Below are 14,626 nucleotides of genomic sequence, written 5' to 3' on the forward strand. Positions count from 1 at the left end.
CATATCATCAGCCACCAAGGGACATGCTCAACTGGTTAAGGTCAAACAATTAACAAGCAAATCTGTGGTATTGAGCAGAATATTTGTTGTAGCCCATCTTTTACCATTTTTATTATCGTTATTATTAGGGTGGCGAGCTGGCAGAATTCTTAGCACATTAGGCAAAATACTCAGTGAATTTTGTCCATCTTTATGTTCTGAGTTCAAATTTCATTGAAGTCAACTTTGACTTTCATTTTTTGGGGTCGATAAAATAAGTACTAGTTGATTATTGGGGTCAATGTAATTGACTTACCCACTCCCCTGAAATTGCTGGCCTTGTGCAAAAGGTAACACCATTATTACTATTGTTGTTGTTGTTATTAAGAGCAGTGATTTGGAATAACTATTAAAGCAGTAAACAATTTACTGTAACACTTTACATTCTGGATTCAAATTGCACTGAGGTCAGTTTTGAATTTCATCTTTCTAAATTAATTACTAATTAAGTTTTGAAGTCATTTTAAATGATTAAACCCCTCACTCCAAATTTCTGGCTTGTTCCTCCATACAACTCCTGCATGGAAAAGCAGGCACAATAATGGTGGTACTATCTGCTTTATTTCTTTTCCTATGAATATTTCTTTTAATTTTGTTCCAAGCATCTGGTTAAAAAGAGCAAAGTAAATTTACTGTATTTTCCTTTATTTTCAAAATTAATTGAGGAGGATGTGTTTCAGTAGAAATATGGTAAAAATTGGGTTAATCATGAGTAACCTATACATCTTGGCCTACTTTTCAGGCTGGTTGTTAGGTCATTTTCCTAAAACCAGACTTCAGAATATTGTTCAAACAAGCAGCTTATGGTTGGTGTTGGGCAGTTTGCTTTGCTTCAGATGTAGTAAGCTGGAGGCCTACTTCACTACTCACCTAACATCTTATGACCGCTAGAATGTAATGACATGTGCATATATATATATATTAGGTAAATAATGCATACTTTCACATGTGTTTCTAAATATTTTTTCATTTGTAAACAGATGGTGTTAAAGGCTGCTATTTATTAACTGATTAATTAATACAATCGAATAACCTGCATTAATTATTAATGTAGCAGAAATGATTAATTTTAAAGAACTACACGTTTTATATTTGTTCTGCCATTTCTGTTTATATCATACAATTTTACTCTCTCTCTCTCTCTCTCTCCATTCTGTTTTCCTCTTCTCTCTTCTCTCTCTCTCTTTCTCTCCCCTCTCTTGTTCCTTCTCTCTCTTTCCCTGCCATCTCATTTGCTCTCATTTGGTTGTTAATGTTTTTCTATATTAGGTTTAGAAAGTTTCAAATAACTGATGAATAAATAAAAATGCTGAAGTTATGTTCAGTAAACATTATTAATGTCAACAAAATAGCAATAAACTTCAAACTGTTTAAATGGAAAGAAAAATAAATAATATAAATAGCAAAAACTTTTTTACTTAGATGTCAACTAATTTTCTAGTTGCTGCTCTTTCTCACTTTTTCTCTTTATGTATGTATGTATGTGTGTGCGTGTGTGCATGCATGTGTGCATGTGTGCATGCATGCATGCATGCATTCATGCATGTATGTGTGTATGTGTACATATGTGTAATAAAAAATTTTTTCAACTTGTAGAAATGTAAATTATATTTTATTATTATTATTATTATTATTAATGATAATAATAATAATAATAATAATATTATTATTAAAGTTTACAAAATTTCTGTTTCCAAAGACTAAAAAAAGACAGAAACACCCAAGTGATTTTTCTGGATTCTTGTAAAGGCAAATGTGTGACTTGGTTATGTGGATTAATACAAGTTTTCCAAAATGAATGGTACATTAACAACTCAAACAATGTGTGTGTGTTTGTTTTGCATTCATTATGGTGAGTATCTAAAACTATAAGTTCCCAGAGAAATCTCTGATGTGATTTCAGTTCCCAGATGAAGACAATTTGATTCATTCATGCCACTAATACGTTTGAGAATACATGAATATCACACTCTATCTCTCAATCATCTTCCCCACAATATACCAGTAACCTAGTGCTTATATCATATATCAGTCAATATTGATTCAAGCCAAACAGGGGACATTTATGTGATCACTCGACCGTCAAATAATAGCAACCAAATCTTCAAATTATCCTATTGAAAAATGTGTGTATCCAGGATAATGTAATTAAAATATAGCTGAGAACTTACAGAAATCGATTCAATGTTTTTGATCATGGGGCTTCTGGATCAGTGCTGACCTAAGATTTTGTTTCATTGAATTTTCTGTTACACCTTGATTGAGACAACTCTACAAGTACTGACATGTATGTTAATTATGAGTGCTAGCAAATATTGAATAATGATTAATTAACAACATTTATGTGAAGCTGAAGATGAGTCCCATAAGTGATCAGACTACCAGAGTTCTATTGAAGACTGTGTTTATAGAGCAACTCAGTTTGGCCAAGCTGGTCTTTCTCCAAGTTTTACTCATAGCTATGATTCAAACTCAATGCCATAAGCCATTGAAACGGCCAATAATTCTATAGTGCTAACACCACTTATAGTCATGCAAATTAATACATTCAGGTGCAGGCATGGCTGTGTGGTTATGAAGTTTGCTTCTCAATTGCCTGGCTTCAGGTTCAGTCCATTGTGCAGTGCTTTGAACAAGTTGTCTTCTACTATAATCCCAAACTGACCAAAGTCTTCTGGGTAGATTTGGAAAACAGAAACTAAAAGAAGCCTATTGTGTGTGTGTGTGTGTGTGTGTGTGTGTGTGTGTGTGTTTGTGTGTGTGTGTGTGTGTGTGCGTGTGTGTGTGTGTGTGAAGAAAGAGGCAGTTAGAATTTTGAATAATTCTTTATTAGTGCTTTCGTCCATTTAATAGGACTCTTCAGGTATGATTTAAAGAAAATTTATTCAGCCTTTTTATACAAATATATATATATATATATATATATATATATATATATATATATAGGCACAAGAGTGTTGTGTGGTAAGTAGCTTGCTTACCAACCACATGATTCCGGGTTCAGTCTCACTGCATAGCACCTTGGGCAAGTGCCTTCTACTATAACCTCAGGCTGACCAATGCCTTGTGAGTGGATTTGGTAGATGGAAACTGAAAAATGCCCATTGTGTGTGTGTGTATATATATATATATATATATATATATATATATATATATATATATATATATATATATATATGTGTGTGTGTGTGTGTGTGTGTGTATTTATATATATTTTTATACCAAAATTAGGCAAAAATATTGTATCTGTTAACAAACGTAGCAAAATACTCACAAGTGAGTTTTTGTATTTATATCGATTTAAATAAGAGCTCAAAACTGATCCATTGAAAATACTTTATTATAATAATGATAATGACCTATGATAATTTCGATGCATATATATATATGTATGTGTGTGTATGTGTTTGTCCCCATAACACTGCTTGACAACCGATGCTTGTGTGTTTATGTCCCCGTAACTTAGCAGTTCAGCAAAAGAGAGGATAGAATAAGTACTAGGTTTACGAAGAATAAGTCCTGGGAGTCGATTTTCTTGACTAAACGCGATGCTCCAGCATGGCTGCAGTCAAATGACTGAAACAGGTAAAAGAATTAAAGAATATATATATATATATATATATATATATATATATATATATATATATATATATTTTTTTTTATTTATTTTATTTATGTGTTTCAGCCAAGTGGCTGTGGTCATGCTGGTGCACCACCGTGAGGTATATATATATATATATATTCTTTTAGTCTTTTATTCTATATATATATATATTCTTTTAGTCTTTTATTTTATATATATATATATATATATATATATATATAAATATAAGTAAGATTCAGTTGAATTAGGTGCTTAAATTGAGGCATCTTGCTAGTTTGGTATAGTCCATACACTTCAACAATATTACTTGAATATTGAATATCAAGACTGAGTGCAGACTATGCAACCCAGCTAAGTGAAGATATCCACTCTTGGTTATTCAGACATGTATTTTTTATATATTTTTTATATATAAGTACTTTCTATAGTATTTCTGAAGTACAGATTCCAAGTTAGGTGAGCAGAATATAAATAGGCGCAGGAGTGGCTCTGTTATAAGTAGCTTGCTTACCAACCACATGGTTCTGGGTTCAGTCCCACTGCATGGCACCTTGAGCAAGTGTCTTCTATAGCCTCAGGCCGACCAAAGCCTTGTGAATGGATTTGGTAGACGGAAACTGATAGAAGCTTATTATATATATGTATATATATGTGTGTGTGTGTGTGTATGTTTTTCCCCCCAACATCACTTGACAACCGATGCTGGTGTGTTTACATCCCCATAACCTAGCGGCTCAGCAAAAGAGACCGATAGAATAAGTACTAGGCTTACAAAGAATAAGTCCTGGGGTCAATTTGCTCGACTAAAAGGCGGTGCTCCAGCATGGCCGCAGTCAAATGACTAAAACAAGTAAAAGAGCAAAAGAGATAAGTAGCAAAAATGTACGAGTGTCAATTTATTACAGCTATTTGAAATGGAAGAAATGGCTATAATGAATTGACACTTGTACATATTTGTTACTTATTTATATATACAGGGGTTGGACAAAATAATGGAAACACCTTAAAATTTCAAGCAAATTTATTTTAATATTGGGTAGGACCACCTTTGGCAGTAATTACAGTTTGAATTCTATGAGGTATGGACTCGTACAAAGTTTGAATTATTTCCAAAGGAATTTTTGTCCATTCTTCAGTTAAAACAGTCTCCAGTTCTTGTAGTGAGGATATCAACACTTTACTTGTTTTTCTAAAATGCACCATAAATGTTCAATAATATTGAGATTTGGTGACTGTGGTGGCTAGATAAGATGTTCAACTCCACTAGAATATTCCTCATGCCATTCAGTAACAACTTTAGCTGTGTGAGTTGGTGCATTATCATCTGCAACCATAGGATGAATTTGATCAGATAAAATGCTTAAATAGTCTTCACTATTAGTTCTGTCATTAAGGGAAACTATTGGGCTGGTGGATTTTCAAGATATAGCTGCCCCAGATCATCACAGATCCTCTTCCATATTCAACAGTTGGAAGAAGGCAGTCTAGGTGAAATGCTTCTTTTGGCTGTCTCCATACATATACTTGGCCAGTAGTCACAAATAAGGTAAAGGATGACTTGTCCGAGAAAATAACATTCTTCCACTGCTCTGGGGACCAATTCAATAGGTTTTAACTCCACTCTAAATACATTGCAACGTTTGTTTTTGAAAGTAGTGGTTTTCTGATTGCAGCCCTCCTGTGAAATCCGGCTTTGTGCAGCACCCGGTGAACAGTTTTTGTGGAAACTGGGTTCTCGAGGTGGTCATTAAGCTCTGCAGTAATTTTGGGAGCTGTACTTTTGTGATCCTTTCTAGCAATTCGCATAAGAGTCTGACAGTCCCTATCTGAAAGTTTTGGTTTTCTTCCGGAGTTTTGTTTTGATGAGGAAGTTTTTCCCTCTTTCTCAAAGGCTGTCATTACTTTTGAGACAGTACTTCTTGATACACCAGACATTTTGGCTGTTTTTGTTATGCTAGCACCTGCCATACGAGTATCAACAATTTGACCTCTTTGAAAGTCCAATAGTTCTGTCATTTTAATGAATTTTAATTAGCTTTTTCTGATGATATCTGAACAGAAACAGCAATTTTAGCAAAATATATTAAGCAACACTAATAATAAATCAAAAAACAAAAATAAACAAGCTTTTGACGGTTTTATTGTTTTTTCAAAATTATGATGCTATGATGCTAGGTGTTTCCATTATTTTGTCCAACCCCTGTATATATATTTGCCAGCATAGAAAACGGATATTAAATGATGATAATGATGATGTATATGTGTGTTTGTTACCTTGCTTGAAAACAGGTGATGGTTGGAGGAGCATTTGGCCATAGAAAATCTACTTCAACAAAGTCTATCTGATACAAGCATGGAAAAGTGGACATTAAAATGTCAATAATGGGGATGGTGTTGATGGCAGTTATGATGCTGAAGGCTTAGTGTGACAATAGGGAACATATTTAACCCCACCTACATAGATTTTACATATTCACTGTTCATGTCTCACTAACATACTCCTTCTTTATGCTTTATTTCAAAAAGGCCATCAATCACATCAACCACATCTCTCATGGATGGTCAATATGTTCACTGCCATTTGAATTACAGATATAGCCATGTAGAACATGTCAATAGCCTCTTATTCGACATTGAACCATCAAAAACAGTACTTGCTCTGTTAGCTACCTACATCCATGTCATTCAACAGCTATGATATTTATTCATATATAATGAGTGATATTTAATATCAAAAAATATATATATTAAGGTTAGAATCGTGCAGATAGCATTATACTTGAGTGAATGAAATAAACTCAAAAACTCAGTGAAAACGAAGATCCTGAAGTGAATATCTTCAAGACATTTTAAGACTAATGTATACACCTCATTGCTTGTGTCTGTGAAGCATCATATGTATGACAAATGCATCCATTGGCAAATGTTAATTCTCTTTACAAGTTGGTGGTATGCATTGCTTTACACTGCCACCAGTATGCTAACTGAATTATGCTTGATTAAAAGTGATTAAGATAACAGCTTAAAATGTGAAGGTTATATTATGGACGTTTTAGGAGTGAAAAACTTTTTCCATATATACCTTTATTATAAAGTTGCATTGTATCATAAAATATATTATTGATTTTGAGTTATAGCAGGAGGGTTTACTTTATATTCAAGATAACAATATACTCAAGTTTTTTAGGGCATCAGACGGAATACCTCAGGTGTTTGTACAGACACTTGATGCTCTGAGTTCAACTTTGTCTTTCATTTTTTGGAGTTGATAAAAAGTACCAATCCAGGAAGGTGAATAGGTGGAACTGTAAGAACATTGGGCCAGATATCTTACGGCATTGGTTCCAATTCTTTACATTCTCAATTCAAATTCTGCCATGAACTATATTGAAGGTACACTTAATCCATCACCTGATTTTTCACCACTACAAATTTATATTTGTATATTTGTTCTGACTTTCCATGTTCTAAGAGGAAATCCTTTCAGAATCAACTTTGACTTTTATCATTAGGAGGATAGACTGATCAAATTATTACTACTACTCAAGTATTGAAGTTATTTAATCCCTCTTTCAAAATGTTTATTCAATACTCCCTGCAAGATTCTTTTTTTTTTATTTCACTTTTATTTTTTCTTATATGTTATCCTTTTTCATAGGCTCTCTTTTTTTGGTGTATGTATATATGAGTACATGTATATGTGTGTGTCTATGTATGAGTGAATGATTGTACTCGAAATGTATAAAAGCTAATGTTGATTTTGGGAGGATTTGAACTCAGCATATACTTTTTGCAACCACATTGTGCAAGAACCATCTTCAATTCTTTGTTGTATATTGCTGTCTCCAGATCAGCTATGATCAGGAGACATAGGATCACAGATGTTCCTGCTGCAACCATACTATTTTCCCCCATCTCCAGCCAGGCTGTTTTTTTTTTAACCTCTTATTTTCTTTAATTGGAAATTTGGCTACTGTTTCTAGTAAGTCAATAACTATGTAGAGGCTGCCTCATTTGATTCTTGTTGTTTCTTGTTTCAAGAACAAAGATATCTGAAATCTATATTGCATTTTTATCTTTTGAAAAGAATGGCTTCCTCACTAAATATCAATTTTTTTTTTCCTTTTCTTTATTCCAGTATGTTTAATATTTATGTACAAATCAGTGTATGGCATAAATACACACACAAGTACATGTGCACACACACACACACACACACACACACACACACACACACACACACACACACATTAATTAGTTGACTGACTTTAAGGTGTGCATGTGTTTTGTAATGATAACAACTTTTAAGATGATAATGATGGATGATGTTGACAAAAATGATGATAATCAAATAATTAAAAAAAAAAAAAGATGAAAATAAGTAAAAGGAAAAAGTTGACAAAACAAATAAAAAAAAGATGTTTCTGTGAATACTCAGAGGATTTCTTCCTGGATATTTATCAACTGAAGATCATACAGCCACACATCTGCAATATCTTAACATTCCTTATTTTAATCATTTCAACAACTATGAAATTGGAATTATAAAATTTGCTTTCAAACTAAGAACTATGGAAGATGTAGGACAAAGTATTGAAGACTGACCCAAGGATGTTGAGTCTCATGGAAGAGATGACTAAGAACCAAGAAGACTGCCAATTTAGTGTGGTCAAAAAAAACCCAACCATTCAAGCCATCCCCACAACTTGTCTTCCCAATCCCAATTTCCCCAACCCTAACTACAGCACTAACCCATCTTGAGTTATTCCCTCAAAACTACTGCCTCCTCAATTAAGGGGTCTTTCCTTGCAAGCTACTTGGTTACCTCACTAGTGTCAGTGACACAAAAAAACACATCCAGCTGGTATTGGGAAGGACATCCAACTGTACACACCATGCCAAAAACAGACAGCAGAGTTCTTAACAGTCCTTTGACCTATCAAAATGTCAAACCCATGCCTGTATGGAATATGGCCACTAACTGATAATGATGATGATGATGACAATGATGATGATATGTGTGTGTGTGTGTATATATATATATATATATATATATATATATATATACACACACAGGGGTTGAACAAAATAATGGAAACACCTAGCATCATAGCATCATAATTGTGAAATATCTATAAAACTGTCAAAAGCTTGTTTATTTTTATGTTTTTTGATTTATTATTAGTGTTGCTTAATATGTTTTGCTAAAATTGCTGTTTCCTTTCAGATATCATCAGAAAAAGCTAATCAAAATTTATTAAAATGACAGATCTTTTGAACTTTCAAAGAGGTCAAATTGTTGGTGTTCATATTGCAGGCGCTAGCTTAACAAAAATAACCGAAATGTTTGGTGTATCAAGAAGTACTTGTCTCAAAAATAATGGCAGCCTTTGAGAAAGAAGGAAAAACCTCTTTGTCGAAACAAAACACCAGAAGAAAACCATAACTTTCAGTTAGGGACCGTCAGACTCTTACATGAATTGTTAGAATGGATCACAAAAGTACAGCTCCCAAAATTACTGCAGAGCTTAATGACCACCTCGAGAACCCAGTTTCCATAAAAACTGTTCACCGGGTGCTGCACAAAGTCGGATTTCACGGGAGGGCTGCAGTCAGAAAACCACTACTTTCAAAAACAAATGTTGCAATGTATTTAGAGTGTAGTAAAAATCTATTGAATTGGTCCCTAGAGCAGTAGAAGAATTTTATTTTCTCGGACGACTCATCCATTACCATATTTCTGACCAACAGCCGAGTATATGTGAGGAGACAACCAAAAGAAGTGTCTGACACAGACTGCTTTCTTCCAACTGTTAAACATGGAAGAGGATCTGTGATGATCTGGGGCGGCTATATCTTGGAAATCTGCTGGCCCAATGGTTTCCCTTAATGGCAGAATTAATAGTGAAGACTATTTAAGCATTTTATCTGATCAAATTCATCCTGTGGTCGCAGAACTGTTTCCGGAGGGAAATGCAATTTTTCAGGATGATAATGCACCAACTCACACAGCTAAAGTTGTTACTGAATGGCAAGAGGAACATTCTAGTGAAGTTGAACATCTTATCTAGCCACCACAGTCACCAAATCTCAATATTATTGAACATTTATGGTGCATTTTAGAAAAACAAGTAAGGTGTCGATATCCTCCACCATCATCACTACAAGAACTGGAGACTGTTTTAACTGAAGAATGGACAAAAATTCCTTTGGAAATAATTCAAACTTTGTATGAGTCCATACCTCATAGAATTCAAGCTGTAATCACTGCCAAAGGCAGTCCTACCCAATATTAAAATAAATTTGTTTGAAATTTTAAGGTGTTTCCATTATTTTGTCCAACCCCTGTATATATATATATATATATATACTTGAATCCCAAAATAGTTCTGACTTCAAATTCTATGCAGATTAAACTTGTCCATTAATTATCTATGTGGTGGAAAGTGTGTAATGATTAAGTGTCAGTAATATATATAGAGGGGTGAACTTTCATTCACCCCTTCATTCTGTTGAAAACAAATATCCTTGCAACCTGGTATGCACACACACACACACACACACACACACACACACACACACGTAAACATATATACATTCGTACAAACATATAAAAGAAATATATTATATACCTTATGTTTATGTATCTGTTGGTGTCCGTATTTAAGTGTATATATTCTATTGTATTAATAAAACTGTCATTCTTTTTATTGAAATTACTGAATGTTTTAATTTTCTACTAATTACTACTTCCATCATCATAATAATTCTTATATTCCTACTAATATTAATACTAGCATTAACTATGTGACAGCTACTACTAATACCACAACTGCTGCTACTAAAGATGATAATGATTTCCTGTGTCAGCTGACCAGTATTTTGTCATTAATAAACTTCACATTTTTTTATATGATATACAAACACATACACACATAATGCATGCATACATCATAGATAGAGAGATAAAGTGTATGTGAGTTTGTGTATGTGTATGTATGTATGTATGTATGTATGTATGCATGTATGTGCGTGTGTGTGTATGTGTGTGTGTGTATATATATATATATCCCCTCTCTCTCTCTCTCTCTCTCTATATATATATATATATATATATATATATATATATATAGAGAGAGAGAGAGGGGGGATCTTTGTCCTTAGCTGTCTGGACTACTGCTCTCAACTGTGGTCACCACAGTATCAAATTAACAGTGGAATTTGAGACAGTTCACCAGTGCTACACAAGGGAGTTTGCATCAATGGAACAGTTGAGGTACTGGGAGTGACTGAAAGAATTATGACTCTACTCCCTGGAGTAGAGACATGAGAAATGTGCGGTGATATATTTATGGGAGATGCTAAAGGGTTTGGTGCCAAACTCTCAAACTCTGGCATCGTGCGTGCGTTATATCAGCCCACCAAAGTGAATGTCACCACACTGTTCTGAAGGTCCCACACATTCCATCTAGGGTGAGCACCAGATTCTGTAATAGCTTTGGATTCAAAGATCCACAGCTATTTGATAGCTTGCCAAAATATCTGAAAAACCTACATGGAGTGGGGGTAAACATTTTCAAGAAACAACTTGACACTCTGCTGTCTAAGATCCCAGATGAACCTACATCATGGCAAGAAACTCGAAAGAGGGCAACAATATCAAACTTCACCAAAAGCCAATCACAAGAGAATGATCATAGCAAAGAACCCAGCATGATCACAACTTTCGGGTGAAATATATAAAGTTATATATACATATGTATATATGTATATATATATATATATGTATATATATATATATATATATATATATATATATATATATATATATATATATATATATATAGTGCCGTATAATTTAATACACACACCAGTAAAATTTCCACTCATTTACTTATATATTTTTCTAAAATTTTTGTTGCATCCTGCAACCGTTTCAATAGTTGTTGACTCTGTTATTCAAGCTGCATTCTTTTCGTTTGTTTATGCACATGTTTGTGGGTCAGTGTGTGTGCGCATACACACGTATGTATGTATGCATGCAAGTGTGTGTATGCATGTGTGTGCGTATGTATATATGTATACACGTACGTTTGTATGTATGTATTCTGCATATTCATGTGTTTGTGTGTTGTGTTTGTGTGTTTGTATGTGTGTGTGTGTGTACCTCTGTCACCTTGCGTGCACGTGTTTAAGTGTGTCTGTGTGTGTGTATGGGTTTTTGTGACTATGTACAGTGTCTGTATGTATGGATGTGTATCTCTATAATATGTGGACGTGTGTCTCCATATGTGTCATTGTGTGAAGTGAAGTGTGTGTGTACATGGTAATGTGTTTCAGTCTTCATCTGTGTATATGTGCAGCTTGAATAACAGTCAACAACTATTGAAAAGGTTGCAAGATGCAACGAAAATTTTAGAAAAATAAATAAGTATATGAGTGGAAATTTTACCAGTGAGTGTGTTAAATTATAAGGCACTACAGAATATGCTTCAACACATGAACTCACATAAAGAATCTTAGAAACCAAATCCAAAAACGAAATTATATATATAGATGTGTGTGTGTGCATGTGTGTGTGTGTGTGTGTGTGTGTGTGTGTGTGTGTGTGTGTGTGTGTATAGAATATATAAAAATTCAAATAAGTTATCATTATCTATAAAAACAATGATAAAGGAGCCAGCAAATATTATTCAAATAAGCAAAATATATTATAATAAAAAGTCATTGTATGATAAGTACCTGTTTGCTTGAAGGAGGAGTTAAAACCCTCCAAAACCACACATCTCTCACTATATGTAAACATGCACAGAGAATATAGCAAATATGTTTGTCCAAAACAGTCCTCCCACTTGTAAGATGCATATAGTGAAATACAAATAAGATCATAGACATCTTAGTATCAATTGATTTCACTTTCTGTATTGAATCAACACTTAAAGCTCGTCAGCCAGACTTACTACATAAACTATTTCAAAAAACATATTTACCTCTCCATGCATATTGTTCAACTGAAGGCTCCCGCAACTTTCAAATGAACGTTAATGAGCAAGCATAAATTTGAAAATTCAAATAAATTATCATATAGTGAGAGATGCATGGTTTTGGAGAGTTTTAACTCCTCTTTCAAGCAAATAGGTACTTATTGTACCTTGACTTTTTATTAGAATATATATATATATATATATATATATATATATATATATACAGTGTGTCTCAAATGTCACTGATGGGTTTCAATTTTTATTAACTTCCTTAAATTTACAAATAAATGCGTGGAATTTTGATACAATATAAAGGACATAATGGGAATTAATATGCACAAGTCAAATTTTGAAACACCACTACATCACATATGTAAAATTGACATTGCTTAAATGGCAGCCATTTTGGGCTTTGCACACCTGTGCTCTTTCCAAAACTTGCACCATAACACCCTCAAGAGTTTCAGACCCCACTTCTCTGATTTCTCTATTGATGTTCTCCTTCAGTTGCACCAATGTCTCCAGTTTGTTGACATAAATAAACCCTTTCTTTCAGGTATCCCCACAAGAAAAAATCCGGGCTAGTCAAGTCTGGAAGGTATGAAGGCCAGTTGACATTGCCATAGTGGGAGATTATTCTCTTCCAAAGCACTGCCATAGCAACTGCTTTATTTCTCTTGTGGTATGAGCAGTTGCTCCATCTTGCTGAAACCATGTGTGAAGTCTACATTGAATGGCCGGGCACAAAAAGGTCTCAGTCATGGATACCTGAAAGAGAGGGTTTACATCAACAAACCAGAGACCTTGGTGCATCAATAGAGAAATCAGAGAAGTGGGGTCTGAAACTCTTGAGGGTGTTATAGTGCAAGTTTTAGAAAAGGCACGGGTATGCGAAGCTGAAAATGGCTGCCATTTAAGTGATGTCATTTTTCATGTGTGATGTTGTGGTGTTGCAAAATTTGACTTGTGCATATTAATTTCCATTTTGTCCTTTGTATTGTATCAACATTTCATGCATTTATTTGTAAAGTTAAGCAAGTTATCAAAAATTGAACCTGTCAGTGACTTTTGGAACACCCTGTATATATATATATATATATATATATATATATATAATACATATACATATATATATATATATATATATATATAATATACTTATATCACACATACACACACACACACAGTTCATTAAAGCCAAAGAAAATCTTTACTAACTGTTACTTAGAGTTTTACATTACTGTTCATCAGACAATACATATAACACACATACACACACACATAGAGTGCTTAGAAAATATACATAATAACATAAATAATATTTAAAAAATATAGCATTCTCATGGTTGGAATGTCATTCAACATAAGTTTGCTTGCTCAGGGTTGACCTGGAGCAAAACAACATAATACATATACGCACGTAAATACATGAAAAGGTAAAACTTTATGGTTATTTGCTTTCAATATGCAGCTTTTATCTATACCCAATGGTGACTCAGCATGGTGTTAACTATGATGGATAAAAAGGAACCACAAGGACTAATTAATAAGTTCATGCCTCTATCTATATTTATACCAATACTTGATTAAATGTTTAAGTTACCTTAGTTTGAGAATCAAAAAGTTTTTTTGTTTTTAAAAAGACAATAAAATGAATGAAAAATGAATCTAAGCATTTCTGAAATTCAATTTGTGAATTTTCACTGTGTTCATGTGATAATCAATTGAGATGCCAGAAATAATAGCATTTTACCCCAAATTGCACTGCCATTAGCTTAAATAAGAGAAGAGTGCATTTGGTAATATAGTCTTAGACATACCCCTAAAAGCACAGGGTGGTCATAACTGGAATACCTTCAATCAGAAGTCTGCTTGATCAGAGTTAACCCACCCTCATCACCAATACAAGCCACAGGTCAATCAACTCACACCTAGTAAGTGGAATTAGGTAGAAACAAAGTGGTTTTGAACCCTGTTTGTCAGATATATGGTACCTGTA

General features: G+C 33.7%; 1 protein-coding gene and 1 long non-coding RNA gene across 6 annotated transcripts in view; one reads left to right on the top strand and one right to left on the bottom strand.

The window, feature by feature from the left end:
• Window positions 1–14,626, top strand: part of LOC106870865 (puratrophin-1) — a 582,111-nt gene that overhangs the window by 526,852 nt on the left and 40,633 nt on the right. The gene's annotated exons all lie outside the window — the stretch shown is intronic.
• The window catches only part of LOC128248138 (uncharacterized), a 52,897-nt gene that overhangs the window by 17,349 nt on the left and 20,922 nt on the right, over window positions 1–14,626 (bottom strand). The gene's annotated exons all lie outside the window — the stretch shown is intronic.

The sequence above is a fragment of the Octopus bimaculoides genome, chromosome 6, assembly GCF_046866305.1.
Source record: "Octopus bimaculoides isolate indiv1 chromosome 6, ASM4686630v1, whole genome shotgun sequence".
NCBI classification, from domain to species: Eukaryota; Metazoa; Mollusca; class Cephalopoda; order Octopoda; family Octopodidae; genus Octopus; species Octopus bimaculoides.